This window comes from Macrotis lagotis, chromosome 3, assembly GCF_037893015.1.
Source record: "Macrotis lagotis isolate mMagLag1 chromosome 3, bilby.v1.9.chrom.fasta, whole genome shotgun sequence".
Lineage (NCBI taxonomy): Eukaryota > Metazoa > Chordata > Mammalia > Peramelemorphia > Peramelidae > Macrotis > Macrotis lagotis.
This window is the reverse complement of record NC_133660.1, coordinates 28,660,711-28,676,816: the sequence shown is the minus strand read 5'-3', so window position 1 is coordinate 28,676,816 and position 16,106 is coordinate 28,660,711. Positions and strand designations below refer to the sequence as shown.

The 16,106-nt window shown below is 36.5% G+C and overlaps 1 pseudogene; it reads right to left on the bottom strand.

Moving 5' to 3' along the window:
• Positions 1 to 290: 290 nt before the first annotated feature.
• On the bottom strand, positions 291 to 2,747 carry LOC141519084 (DNA topoisomerase 1 pseudogene; annotated as a pseudogene).
• Positions 2,748 to 16,106: the final 13,359 nt, after the last annotated feature.

Below are 16,106 nucleotides of genomic sequence, written 5' to 3'. Positions count from 1 at the left end.
GAACTGTGGAACTTTTTACACAATTGACTGTTTCAAGTAATAACATTGGGTTTTACAAAGGCAAAAAAAAAGGAGAGATGTGTGTTTTACAGAGGTAAAGAGCATGCACATAACAAAGGAAAAGTGGTTTCAGTCTCAAATAATTCCACATTTTTTTCCCTCAAAGGTGTTGGCTTATAAACACTTTCACATCCAAAGGATATTTTCTCCTTTTAAACAACCCAAGTACATAGGCAAGTAAGAATCAATGTTTTAATATTCCTCAAATCTGTCTCATTCCCATACAACAACTAAAATTCATAGTCCTTATCGGTCATGTCAATGGCCCAGGCAAACTTCTCTCGCTGGGTTTTGTTATAGATTTTCTCAATTGGAACCTCCCATTTCTTACACCAAGCAACTGAGATCCTTGGATCTAAATAGTTGAGTTTGGAGGTTCCCAAAGCAATCTGTTTGTTCTCTTCTCTGTCTGTAGCCTGAATTTCCAGTTTCAGCAACTGCTCCTTCAGCCTCTGTACAGTCTTCTTCTTAGTCTCTACCAACTGTTTAGACTTGATATCCTTTCGTGCCTTGGCCTCAGCTTTGGCACTGTTCAGATCTTGTTGGGTGTCAGCTAGCTGGCGTTTCTTGGCATCAATCTTAGTCTGAAGATTTAGCATGAACTTCTCAAAAGTCTTTGGTGGTGTCCTCTGATGGTTACACAGGATTGCAACAGCTCTGTTGGCACGGTTATAAGAGAGGATCTTTGCTGAAATATTTTCATTGGGGTCTGTGAACTTCCTTAACTCTTCTTGTAAAGTGATAGAGGCATTGTATGTACGGAAGACCTTGGCTGTCAAGCCCTCCATGAGATCTTGAAGGTGTTTGTTGAGGATACTGGTACTCAGTCTGTCAAAAAGATCATCCTCTGGTTGCTTGTTCTCCATAAATAGTTTAAGGTTCTTAAAAACCCTTTTCTCAACAGGGACTTTGTTGTAGTATCTTATGGAATCCTTCCCTAAGAAATCCAACTCAACAACATATTTGTGGCCATCCATCTCTAGATGTAAATGAATGTGCTCTACCCTAAGGGAACAGCAGCCCACAGTATCAGCTGTTTCCCCATCTTCCTTCTCATTACCAGCTCTCAGAGCAAGTTTGTCAATGAAATATAATGCTACAGACCTCTGTCTAACTTTCATTTCCTTGGACTTCCAGTCTTCTTGGTATTGGTTCCGGATCTTGTCTATACACCTCTTCAATCGACGTGCTGTCTCATACTTATGCCAATCCTTTTCCCCCTTGACTCTTGAGCTGGGGTTCAACATAATGTATTTGTTGGATCCTTGGATATTCTCAATCCAGGACACCAACCAGCTAACCTTGTTATCATGTCGAACTTCTTTCCATTTATGTCCAGGGGGAGGAGGAGGAACCTTGGAATCTTTGCTACAGTTTATAATGATATCTTCAGGCATAATCCGTCTTTTCAACCTGCCCATCTTGGGATGGTTGCCACGGCCCCGGAAAAGACCTGGAGGTTCGATCTTGAAGTTGGCAATTCTTTCTCTGTGATTGTCCATCATACAGAAACCATACTCTTTCAATAGTCTTTCATTTTCCTCTTTGATTTTCAGTTTCTCTTCCTTGCTCATTTGTTTCCTTGCTTCTGATTGACTTTTGAAATACTGGCTCATATGAGTAAAGTCACATTTGCTTAGACTAATAATAGTATTTTTCTCTTCCTCTGTCATTTCCCTTCTCCAGTCCTTGAAGAAATTTTCCCTAAATATATCCTTAGTAGTGTACTCATGGTCAAGCATTTTTGCAAAGAATGTAGCCACTTCTTCTGCTTTGGGACTTAGGTTCATGATTTTGCCATCATAATAGAACTTGACATTTTCTGGCAGAGGCTGGTAAGATGGAGCCAATACAGGACCATTATGTTCCAGGAATTTCCACTTGATACCTTCAGGATAGTGTTCTTCTTCCCACCATTTCCATTTTTCTTCCTTCTCTTTCTTTGACTGCTTTAACTTGGTATCTGGTTCAGCTAGTTTCTTATCTTTGTTCTTGCTTTTTTTGGCTTTATGTTCCTCTTCTTGTTTCCACTTCTTCACCTTTTCTTCTGATTTTATTTTTGGGGGTTTATAATCAATAGCATCATCCTCTCGAGGTCTCTTTAAAGTTTTTTTCATTTCTTTAGATGAAGCAAAATAACCATCATTAAAAGATGAATCTTTAACAGGAGGTGGACTTGGGGAACCATTTTCTTCCTCCTTTATTTTTGTATCTCCAAATGCTTCTTTTTTTCCTGTTTCCTTGTCTCTTTGTTTATCTTTATATGTCTCAAAGATGCCATCTTTGTGTATGACATTTTCCTTTTCTCCTTGTTTCTTCCTTGAGGAATCTTTGTGCTCACTAGTGTGCTTGGATTTTCCCCAATCTTTTTCTCTGTTCTTCTTGGACTTCTTATATTGATATTCTTGATTTTTATGTTTATCTCTGTCTTTGGGAGAACCATTCACTTGGAAATCTGCATCAATCTTGGAGTCCTTGTGCAGCTGATCCACACTCTTGCTTGACATAGCAGGGCATGAAGGAGTGGGACGGGGGAGAGGAGGCTCTGTCCATCCAGACCCAGACCCTGGGGAAGGAGGTCTGGCTCTGTGGGCATTTGAAGTCAAGAAATCAACAGCAGCAGGAGCAGAAAAAGACATCTGGAAATCCATAGTAGCAGCAGCAGCAGCAGCATTAACAGCAGCCATCAGTGGATCAGCAGCAGCAGCAGCAGCAGCAGCAGCAGCAGCAGCAGCAGCAGCAGCAGCAGCAGCAGCAGCAGCAGCAGCAGCAGCAGCAGCAGCAGCAGCAGCAGCAGCAGCAGCAGCTACAGATTTAGGGGAGGGAATACAATTGTACCTAGTTATTTATTGAAGTTCTATTTACTCCCATTTCTTCCTCCCACTTTCTATTCCTCTTATTCCCCAATTCTGAGTCACAGTGTTCTGGGTTGGGGGCAGGGAACAAAAACAAAGCACACTTTAGTTCTCTGAAACCTTACCAAATGTCACCAATTTAGCTTAGGATATAGAAGAAAAATATTTCCTAGAGAAACTCACCTTCTAGTCCTTTCTTCAAGGATAGTCAATCCAGGAAGAATAACTGTAGTTCTTTCCTCTGAGCTCTGACAGCAACCAATAATACTGTACTAACTTGTTGAGTCCTTTTATAGGACTTCCCTTGTTGAACTCCTCTCCTTACTTGATTTAAAACAAATGAACTCTTATAGTCTGATAGTGAGTCTCTTCTTGGATGGAGTTCTCACCTATGTGAATTCTCCCATTTGTCTGTAACCTCAGTAATAGGTTTAATTGTTCCAGGTGGAGTTCACACCTAAGTAATACAATCTAGAATTGTCTTATCTTTTTCCTTTAGTTTTTGTATTATAGTAATACATATTTATGGAATAAAACAAGCATTTGCAAATCAAACCACAATAAAAATGATTTGTATATAAAGCTGTAAATCTCCTATGCACAACTTGCCATTCCTGTCAAACATACAGCAAAATTATCATTTACATTTCTTCTTTCCTTCTTTTTGTTACCCCCCCCCCCCCCCACCCAGATGGTTATGATTTGACTCAAATAGGTAGGGATGAGTGTGAGACTGTGTGTGTGTGAATGTGAAATTACTTCATAAATACTTTTATTTTTTTCTTTCTCTGACTTAAGATAGTATCTTTCTTCACATGTTCTTTATAATTAATTTGGAATATTGAATAGTCAAAATAATATTTCTTCAAAGTAATTTTTTTTAGGTTATTTTTTTTTTTTGCAAGGCAATGGGGTTAAGTGGCTTGCCCAAGGCTACACAGCTAGGTAGTTATTAAGTGTTTGAGACCGGATTTGAACCCAGGTACTCCTGACTCCAAAGCTGGTGCTTTATCCACTACGCCACCTAGCCACCCTCAAAGTAATTTTTAAAAATATTTTTAAATTTATGCTTCCAATTACATGAAAAACAAGTTTTCTACGTACATTTTTCTGCAAGGTTTTGAATTCCACATTTTTCTCCCCACCTGCCTTCCTTTCCCCTTCCCCTTGACAGAGAGTGATCTGATATAGGTTATATACCTACAACTATAATAACCATATTTCAATTTTAGTCATGTTGTAAAAGAAGGAAATGGGAAAAACATGACAGAATAAAACATAAAACATAAAACAAAATTTAAAAATGGAAAATAAGCTTTGGTCTGCATTCTGATTCCATAATTCTTTCTTTGGATGAGGATAATATTTTCCATCAGAAGTTCATTAGACTTGTCTTTGATCATTGTACTGCTGAGAACTGCTGTTTTTCAACTTTCATCCACATGCATATTTTAAGTTACACAATTTTCTTCCATCTTCCACTCCTACCCCTTTCTTCACAGTAGCTAACAGTCTATTGAAAATTGTATAAATACATTTGTGTTTAACATGTTGACATGTTAATTATTATAATTATGAGGAAATAAAATTAAGGGAAAAAGAAAGAAAACCATAGGATAAGAAAGAAAAAATTAATAGAAAAAATTTTAAAAGTTAATATAGTATTCATTTAGATTGTGTAGCTTTATTATTTTTTCATCTGAATATGGATGGTATTTTCCATAACTGGTCTCTCAGGATCATCCTAGTTCTCTGAACTGCTGAGAGTAACTGCATACATCAAAGCTGACAAACTCACAATGCTGTTGTAATGTGTACCTTGTTCTCTTGGTTCTGCTCCCTTTGCTCAGCATCAGTTCATGTCATTCTTTCCATTTCTCTAGAGTCTGACCATTCATGATTTTTTTTTTAGATTTTTGCAAGGCAAACAGGGTTAAGTGGCTTGCCCAAGGCCACACAGCTAGGTAATTATTAAGTGGGTGAGACTGGATTTGAACCCAGGTACTCCTGACTCCAAGGCCGGTGGTCTATCCACTATGCCACCTAGCCGCCCCATTCATGATTTTTTTTTGAGTGGATCACATTCTTTATGATAAGTCCATCACAAAAGTTACTTCCATATTTTTCCAACGTTGCCATTGCTGATCGCAACTCCCTCCTTTCTTATTTCGCCACTACTATGTACTATATTTTCTCTCTCCTTTTACTCTGATTCTGCTGTAGGGTTACTGAGTGGCACTGCAGACAGATCCCTGATCCTGGGGCCAAGATGCCCTGAGCCCCCATACCACCTCTTAGGCCCAGAATCCACCTGGCCCTATGGTCCTGGCAGGCCTTCCAATCCCAGCCCCTTGCAAGAAGTAAAAAAAGAAAATGTGTTATATCTGACAACTGTCCCCCCATGGTCCATCCTCTCCTCCTTTATTCACATCCCCACCCCTTCCCCCTGCTGCCCCTCCTTCTTACTCCAGATGTCTATACCCCATTGAGTATATTTGCTGTTTCCTCTCCTAGCCATCTCTGATGAGAGCAAAGGTTCCCTCATTCCCCCTTGCCTCCCCCCCTTCCATATCATTGCAATAGCTCATTATAATAAAAAAAATCTTATTATGTGAAATAGCTTGGACTATTCCCCCTCTCCTTTTTCTTTCTCCCATTCCATTTCCCTTCTTTTCTTATTGACTCCATTTTTACACCATATTTTATCTTCGAATTCAGCTTTCTCCTGTGCTTCAACTATAAAAGCTCCCTCTACCTGCTCTATTAACTGAGATGGTTCATATGAATATTATCAGTATCATTTTTCTATCCATGCAGTTCATCCTCATTAAGTCCCTCATATTTCCCCCCTCTCCTCCAATCTCCATGCTTCACCTGAGTCCTGTATCTGAAGATCAAACCTTCTGTTCAGCTCTGGCCATTCCAAAAGGAACCTTTGAAATTCCCCTGGTTCATTGAAAGTCCATCTTTTTCCCCTGGAAGAGGACATTCAGCCTTGCTGGGTAGTTCATTCTTGGCTGCATTCTAAGCTCTTTTGCCTTCTGGTATATTGTATTCCAAGTCCTACGAGCTTCCAATGTAGCTGCTGCTAAGTCCTGTGTCATCCTGACTGCAGCTCCACGATATTTGAACTATGTTCTTCTGGCTGCTTGTAACATTTTCTCTTTGACTTGGGAGTTCTGGAACTTGGCTATAATATTCCTGGGGGTTGGTTTTTTGGGATCTCTTTCTGGGGGGGATTGGTGGATTCTCTCCATTTCTATTTTGCCCTCTGCTTCTAGAATATCAGGGCAATTTTCCTGTAGTAATTCTTTGAAGATGGTGTCAAGGCTCTTTTCCTGATCATGACTTTCAGGTATTCCAATAATTTTCAAATTATCTTTCCTAAGTCTGTTTTCCATATCAGTTTTTTTTCAATGAGATATTTCACATTTTCTTCTAATTTTTCATTTTTTTAAAGTATTGATTCCTGATTTCTGGTAAATTCATCCATCTCCCTGAATTCTATTCTTTGTCTGAAGGATTTATTCTCCTCAGAGAGTTTTCTTATCTCTTTTTCCATCTGGCCAATCTTGCTTTTTAAAGCATTCTTCTCTTCAATAACTTTTTGAACTGTTTTATCCATTTGACCTAAGCTGCTTTTTAGCATGCTATTTTCTTCAGCATTTTTTTTGGATTTCCTTGACTAAGCTGCTGACTTCATTTTCATGTTTTTCCTGCATCTCTCTCCTTTCTTTTCCCAGTTGTTCTTCCAACTCCCTCATTTGATTTTCAAAGTCTTTTTTGAGCTCTATCATAACCTGAGCCCAATTTCTGTTCTTCTTGGAGTCTTTAGATGCAGGAGCTTGTGCTTCCTCATCTTCAGACTGAGTATTTTGATCCTTCTTGGGCTCATTTGCAAAATATTTCTCAATGGTCTTCCTCTTATTTCTTTGTTCATTTTCCCAGCCTAAGCCTGTTTTTTGGGGGTGCTTCCTGAGCTTTTGGGACACTCCCACAAGGGTTTCAGTGTGTGAGGTTCTGTCCTCCCTCCTGGTCTGTGAATGACCATATGCACCCCCCTCTGCCATGGGGCCAAGGTGGGGGGCCCTGCTCTTCTTTGGGGGGGCCTAGACTGTGACCAGGATCTGAATGTGGTCAGAGCTCCAGAGTCCTGTTCCAGGGGCAGAGGACAGAGCTCTGCCACCTCTCTCTCTTCACTCCTCTCCCTCAGCTCAATGGGCTCATGCTCTGGGGGCTCCTGCTTACAGGCTCCACCTGCTTCTGTTTCCGGGTTTAGGCTGCAGAAAGTCCAGGCTGCTAGCTGTGTGCCCTGAGGGCTGGGCTCCACGTGCTCACTCTGGCAGAGGTCCCCTGCTGCTCCCCCACTCCGTGCGGGTGCTCCCCGGGGTGCAGCCCAGGAGACTCCCTCACTGCTGCGAGCTGCGGCCCCCAGCACCCTGGGGCTGCCTCCGGGAGGCTGAAGTTCCTTGGCTCTGGCTGGCCACCCCTCCGGTGGGCCACCCCTCCAGCCCCGCGGAGCAGAGCCTCTCTGCTCTTTTCCAGGTTACCTTGAGTAGGAGAACTGCCTCACTGGGTCCCTTTGTGGGTTCTGTCTCCCGAAAGTTTAGTTAGAGTCCTTAGTTTATGAGTTTTTATCAGAGAGCTCCTAAGACTTGATCCCTTTATGTCTCCATCTTGGCTCCGCCCCCTCATGATTTCTTATAGAAAAATAGTACTCCATAACATTCACATACCATAACTTTTCCAACCATTCCCCAATTGTTCAGTTTCCAATTCTCTGACACTAAAAAAAGGGGTGGTACAAATATTTTGGAACATGTGGGGACTTTCCTCATTTTTTAAATGATTTCTTTTCAATATAGGCCTATTGTTGGTATTGCTGGGTCAAAAGGTATGATCAAATTTTATTGCTCTTCAACAGAGTTCCATATTGCTTTCCAGAATGGTTGGATCAGTTCACAACTCCATCAACAATGCATTAATGTCCCAATCTTCCGGCAACCTCTCCAACATTGATGTTTTCCTTTTTAGTTATCTTAGATTATTTATAGGTGTGATGTAGAAACTTGTAGTTGTTTTAATTTGCATTTCTCTATTCAGTTTTGGAGCATTTTTCACATGATTACATATAGCTTTAAATTTTTCATTTGAAAATTGTTCATATCCTTTGACCATGTATTAATTCTTGTAAACCTTATAAAATTGATTCAATTCTTTGTATATTTTAGAAATGAGACATTTATCAGGAACCCCTAACTGTGAAAATTTCCCCCCCAACTTACTGTTTTCCTTCTAATCTTGGTAGCATTGGTTATATTAGTGAAAAAAACCTTTTAATTTAATATAGTCAAAATCATCTATTTTATAAATTTATAATGTACTCTATTTCTTGTTTGGTCTAAATTTCTCTCCCTTTTATAATGCTGAAAGAGTATTTCTTGATCTTTTAATGGGTCTATGGCATCCCCCTTTATTTCTAAATCCTGTACCCATATTGACCTTACTTTGGTCAAGGTGTGAGATATGAGTCTATGCTTAGTTTTTGTTTTATTTTGTTTTATATTTTTGCAAGGCAGTGGGATTATGTAACTTGCCCAAGGCCACACAGCTAGGTAATTATTAAGTGTCTGAGGCTGGATATGAAATCAGGTCCTCCTTACTCCAGGGCTGATGTGCTATCCATTGGGCCACCAAATTGACCCCTATGCCTAGTTTTTGCCATACTATTTTTCCAGTTTTCCTAACATTTTTGTCAAAAACTGAATTCTTATTCAGAAGTTAATGTCTTTGGTTTTATCAAACAATAGATTACTTTAGTCATTTAGTACTGTTTCTTTTGTACCCCTCCCAATCCACTGATCCATTTTTCATTTTTTTAGCCAGTACTAGACAATTTTGATAACTGCCATTTAATTTATTTTTATTCTTTTTATTTTTAGGTTTTTTTTTTTTTTATGCAAGTCAATGGGGTTAAGTGGCTTGCCCAAGGCCAAACAGCTAGGTACTTGTTAGGTGTCTGATGCGGGATTTGAAGTCAGGTACTCCAGGGCCAGTACTGTAACCACTGCACCACCTAGCCGACCCCAATAACTGCCAATTTACAGAATACGTTTAGATATTCTAGAGTTAGGCCACCTACCTTTACAATTTTTAAAAATCAATTCTCTTGATATTCCTGACTTTTTTGTGGCTCCAGATTAATGTTATTATTTTTTTCTAACTCAGTATAATAGTTATCTGGTAGTTTTATTGGTATGGAATTAAAGAAATAATTCAATTTGGGTAGAATTGTCATTTTTATTATATTAACTTGACCTAACCATGAGCAACTGACATTTTTCCATTTGTCTGGATCAGACTTTATTTGTGTGAGAAATTGTTGTCATACAGTTTCTGGAAATGTCTTGGGAGGTAGATTCCTAAATATTTTAGGTTGTCTGTAGTTACTTTAAATGGAATTTCTCTTTCTATCTCTTGCCCTTGGGCATTGTTGCTCATGTATAGAAATGCAATTGATTTTTGTCGGTTTATTTTGTATCCTGCTACATTGCTGAAGTTGTTGTTTCAAGTAGTTATTTAGATGATTTTTTTTAGGCTTCTCTAAATATACCATCTTATCATCTACAAATAGTGAATGCTTTACCTCCTCATTTCCAGGTCTTATTCCTTCAATTTAATTTTTCTTCTCATATTGCTAATACTAACATTTCTAATATTATATTTAATAGTTATGGTGATAATGAGCATCCTTGTTTCACCCTGGTCATATTGGAAATGCTGCTAGTTTATCCCCCTTACATATACTATTTTTGATGATTTTAGATAGGGACTGCTTATTGTTTCTAGGAAAACTTCATTCATTCCTATATTCTAGTGTTTTTAATAGGAATTGGATGTTGTATTTTGTCAAACCTTGTTTTCAGCATCTATTAGGATAATCATATGATTTCTGTGGCTTTGTTATTGATATGTTCAATTATGTTGAAGACTTTTCCAAATATTGAACCATCTCTGCTTACCTGGTATAAATCCTACCCAATAACTTACTATAATCTTTTTGCTAAATTTTATTTAAAATTTTTACATCAATGTTCTTTAAGGAGATTGGTTTATAACTTTTTTTGACTCTTACTGGTTTAGGTTTCAACACCATACTTGTGTCATAAAAAGTTTTGACAGAACTCCTTGTACTATTTTAAAAATAATTTATGTAGAATTGGAATTAGTTGTTCCAGAAATGTTTAGTGGAATTCACTTCATCTGCACTTGAAGATTTTTGCTTTGGGAGTTTATTGATTATTTTTTCAATTTTTTCCTTGAAATTTCATTTTGTCAATATTTTAATTTCTCTTCTGTTAATCTGGGTAATTTGTATTCTTGCAGATATTGATCCATCTCACTGAAATGCTCAAATGTATTGACATACAGTTGAGCAAAATAGTTCTGAATTATCTCTTGATTCTTCTCCTTATTAATCTCTCCTTTGAGTTTCAGAATTTCTAGTTTGGTAATTAATTGGATATTTCTAATTTATTCTTTTTCTAATGTTTTTAGTTGCATATTCAGGTCATTGATCTCCTCTTTCTGAATCTTATTCTTATAAGCATTTAAAAATATAAACTCTCACCTAAAAATTCTTTGACTGTGTCCTATATATTTTGGTATAATGACTCATTCCTATTATTTTTTCGAATGAAATATTTCTGTGATATGTTGTTTGATCTGTTCATTATTTAAAACTAAGTTATTTAGTTTCCAATTAATCTTTGATTTATCTTTCCATGGTCCTTTATTATAAGTAATTTTTATTGCATCATGATCTGAAAAAGAAGAATTAATTATTTCTGCCTTTCTGCATTTGATTTTTAGGTTTTTATGTCCAATTGTGTGACAACAAATTTGACATTCTAAGTGAAATGGATGAATATTTGCAAAAAAAAATATAAAGTTCCCAGGTAAAAAGAAGAGGAAATTAAATAATTAAATAACTCCAGCTCACAAAAAGAAGTTGAAGAAGCTGTCAATGAACTTCATAACAAAAAAAATTTCCAGGGACAGATGGATTCGCCAGTGAATTCTACCAAACATTCAAGAACAATTAGTTCTAATTCTGTAAATACTATTTGAAAAAAATAGTTGAAGAAAGAGTTCTGCCAAATCCTTCTGTGATACCAATAAGGTATTAATTCTTAAACCAGGAAGAGTCAAAACAGGGAAAGAAAATTATAGACCAATTTCCCCTAATGAATATGTATGCAAAAATTTCAAATAAAATCCTGAAGAAATCATGAAAAAGGGTAAAAATCTCACATGTACAAAAATTTTCATGGTAGTCCTTTTTATAATGGCAAAGAATTAGAAATTGAGGAGCTACCCATCAAATGGAGAATGGCTGAACAAACTGTGGTATATATGTATGATGGAATACTATTGATCTACACGAAATCATGAGGGATGGGGTTTCAGAAAAGCCTGGAAAGACTTAAATGAATTGATGCTAAGTGACATGAGTGGGGTATTACACTATGATCACAAAGGATTTATACCAGGAATACAGGGTTGCTTCAATATTAGGAAAACTATCAGCCTAATTGACCATATCAATAACAAACCTAAGAGAAATCATATGATTATCTCAATAAATGCTAAAAAAGCTTTTGATAATATATAGCACCCTTTCCTATCAAAAACACTAGAGGGCATAGGAATAGATGGAATGTTCCTGAAAACAATAAACCATCTAAATCCATCAAAAACATTATATGAAACATAAACTAAGTAAGCTAATATAAAGTAAAAATATTCCCAGTAAGATCAAGGATGAAATAAGGTTGCCTGTTATCACCACTTCTCTTCAATAATGTATTAAAAATGTTAGCTTTAACAATAAGAGAAGAAAAGAATGAATTAGAATAAGTAATGAAAAAGCAAAATTCACTCTGCAGATGATATGATGGTATTCCTAGAGAACATTAGAAATTCATCTAAAAAAGCTACTGGAAACAATTAGCAACTTTAGCAATATCACATGATGTAAAATAAACCCTCATAAATCCTCAGCATGTTTATATATTACTAATAAGAGACAGCAGGAAAAGACAGAAAGAGAAATTCCATTTAAAATAACTGCAGACAGTATAAAATACTTGGGAGACTACCCACCAAGGCAGATTAAGAAACTGTATGAAAACACCTATAAAATGTTTTGCACAAAAGTAAAATCAGATCTAAATAACTGGGCAATTGTCAATTGCTCTTGGGTAGGCTTGAGCTAATATAGTTCAGTGCCTAATCAATCAAGCTTCCAAAAAATTATTTTAGTGAGCTAGAATAACTAGTCACAAAATTCCTCTGGAGGAGCAAAAGGTCTAGAATATCAAAAGAATTAATGAAAAAAATGCAAAAGGGGGAAGATAGGTGGCTCAGTGGATAGAGCACTGGTTCTGGAGTCAGGAGAACCTGAGTTCAAATCCAGCCTCAGACACTTAATAATTACCTAGCTGTGTGGCTTTGGGCAAGCCACTTAACTCCATTGCCTTGCAAAAAAAAAAAAACCTAAAACAAAAGTGAACCAAGAAAAAATTGCAAAAGAAGATGGTCCAACCATGCCAAATCTAAAATTATAGTATAATGTATCAGTTATCAATACTGGTACTGGCTAAGAAATAGAGGGTAGACCAGTGGAATAGATTAGATGGAAAATAAACAGTAGTAAATGACTATGATAATCTGCTATTTGATAAACTCAAAGATTCTGGTTTCTGGGATAAGAGTTTACTCTTTGATAAAAGCTTGTGGAAAAACTGCAAGTTAGTAAGACAGAAACTAGGCATAGTCCAACATCTCATCCCATATACCAAGATAAGGTCAAAATAGATTCAGGATTTAGACATGAAAGGTTGGAATAAAAGTTGATGAGAACAAGGAATAATTTACCTGTTAGATCTATGGAAACCAAAGAAGAGATAGAGAACATTATTTAAAAAACTGGATAATTTTGATTTCATTAAATTACAGATTTTTTTGCACAAACAAAAGCACTACAACCAAGATTAAAAGGAATGCAGTCCTAGCTGTGTGACCTTGAGCAAGTCACTCAACCCCATTGCCTCAAATAAATAAAATGTTCTTACAAAGGCATGCAGTATGTTGGGAAGCAATTTTTACAGTTCTTATTTCAGACAAAGGACTCATTTCCAACACATATAGAGAGTTGGGTTAAATTTATAAAAAAAAGGCATTCCCCAATTGATAAATGGTCAAAGGATATGGAAAGGCAATTCTCAGATGAAGTTATCTATTGTTATATGAAAAATTGTTCTAAATAGTTACTAATTACAGAAATGCAAATTAAAACATCTCTGAGGTACCATCTCACAACTATCAGACTGACCAGTATGACTAGAAAGGAAATTTATCAATGCTGGAAGGGATGTGAGAAAACTGGAACACTAATGCATTGTTGGTGGAGTTGTGAACTGATTCAAATGGTAATTTAAAAAAGTGTATTCTCTTTGATTCAACAATATGACCACTGGATCAAAATACTGAAGAGATCATGAAAAAGGGTTAAAAATCTCACATGTATTAAAAATCTTCATGGTAGTTCTTTGTATAATGGCAAAGAATTGGAAATTGAGGGGATGCCCATCATTGGGGAATGGCTGAACAAATTGTGGTATATGTATTTGATGGAATACTATTGATCTATAAGACATCATGAGGGATGGAATTTGAGAAAAGTCTGGAAAGACTTGCACAAATTGATGCTGAGTGACATGAATATTATATACTCTAATAACATGGTAGTCAACTATGATGGACTTGTTCATTTCAGAGTACCCAAAGTCTTTAATTTAATTTAATATAATTTAATTTAAAAATGTATAATGGAAAATATCATAAACTGTGGAGTTTAAATGAAGACCAAAGCTTATTATCTTCAATTTTTGAAAGTTGTCTTATGTTATGTCATTTTTTTCTAATATTCTCTTCTATTTCAATTTGATTCTTCTTTCACAACTGATCAATATGGCTATATTGCTCAGCATGATTATAAGTGTAGTGCCTATATCAGATTGCTTTCTGTCAAGGGGAGGGAAGGGAGAAGGGAAGGGGGAAAGGGAGAAAAATGTAAAACTCAAAACCTTGCAAAAAAGAAGTGATTGGAAAAAATGACCATTACAGATAGTTGGAAAAAGAAATAAATACTTTAAAAAAGTTTATTGTTTTGTTCAATTTCTTTTTTTTCTGACATGGGGTTAAGTTTTACTTTTATTTTCTCTCCTGTTAATCTGGGAAATTTATATTTTTATCCACTTCACTTCTATTTTCATATTTATTGGCATACATCTGGGCAAATTAGTTCTGAATTGCTACTTTAATCTCCTCATTTTTTGGTGGTAAATTCACACTTTTCATTTTTGATCCTGGTAATTTGGTTTTCATTCTTTTTTTTTAAATCAAATTAATCAGAGGCTTATCTATTTTTCCCAAAGAACCAATTCTTTGTTTTATTTATTAGTTCAATAGTTTTCTTACTTTTAATTTTAAATCTTGCTTTTGATTTTCAGAATTTCTAATTTGGTATTTAATTGGACAATTTTAATTTGTCTTTTATCCAGTTTTTCTTTAGTTATATCCAGGACCACTTGTAGGTAAAGATGAATGCTCAGTTTATAATTTGCAATGTTCAAGTTTATTTATTATTTAATTATTATTAATTATTGCAATGTTCAAGTTCAAGTTTGTAATTTGCAATGTAATTTTTGAATAAAAATTCTTGAATTTATTTCAAAAAAGGAATTTTAAATCTATGTAATAAAATTATATATATATATAAACATGAATAAATATGAAAAAATAGGGAAATTGGTATTCAATTGATTATGACCACTTCAGGGAAAAAAACCTTAAAAAAGAGAAACAGTAACATAGTCTAGCTATAAAACATTGTCATTGAATCTCTGGCTTTCATACAAATATTTCCTTCATTTTTCCTTCTAGCCTTAACAAAAGGGTACTGTCCTGAATTACCGAGGTGTGAACACCATTATAAATACTTAAGTCCATTGTTAAGTTTATTTTTTCTTATTAAAGATTTTATGTATTTTGAGTTTTGCGATTTTCCCCTAATCTTATTTCCCTCCCCCCACACCCCACAGATTGCAGTTTGCCAGTCTTTACATTGTTTCCATGGTATACATGGATCCAAATTGAGTGTGATGAGAGAGAAATCATATTCTTTTTTTTTAATTTTATTTTTTAATTCTCATTTTGTACAAATGTTTTTTTACATTAATAAAATATTCTTGTTTAAGAGTAAACAAAATACCCCTCCCCCCATGAATATAGACTTGCTTGGGAGATAAAGTAAAGGGCAGAGAAAAAAATTAAAATAAAAAAAAGAATAATAGTAATAATTGTAGGTATGGCCAGGTGGCACAATGGATGAAGCACCAGCCCTGGAGCCACTAGCATCCAAGCCCACATCCAGCCCCATAGACCCAACAATCACCCAGCCATGTGGCATGCAAGCCACCCGATCCCCACTGCCCTGCAAAAACCCAAAAGAAGGGGAAAAAAAAGACCCCAAAAATAAAATAAAATAGTAATAATAGTAGAGGTGGCTGAGTGGCAGACAGAGCATTGGCCCTTGAGTTAGAAGCACCCGGGTCGAAATCCAGCCTCAGACACCCAAAGATCACCCTGCTATGTGGCCCCAGGCAGGCCACCCAGCCCCATTTGCCCTGCACCTTCCCCCAAATAATAATAATAAAAAAATGTGCTTCAGTCTTTGTTTCAACACCAACAACTCTGTCATGGGTAGATCGCATTCTTTATGGTAAGTCCATCGCAAAAGTTACTTCCATATTTTTCCAACGTTGCCATTGCTGATCGCAACTCCCTCCTTTCTTATTTCTCCACTACCATGTACTATATTTTCTCTCTCCTTTTACTCTGACTCTGCTGTAGGGTCACTGAGTGGCGCAGCAGACAAATCCCTGGTCCTGGGACCAAGAAGCCCTGAGCCCCCATACCACCCCTTAGGCCCAGAATCCACCTGGCCCTGTGGTCCAGGACAGGCCTTCCAATCCCAGCCCCTTGCAAGAAGTAAAAAAGAAAATGTGTTATATCTGACCACTCTCCCCCCATGGTCCATCCTCTCCTCCTTCATTCACATCCCCA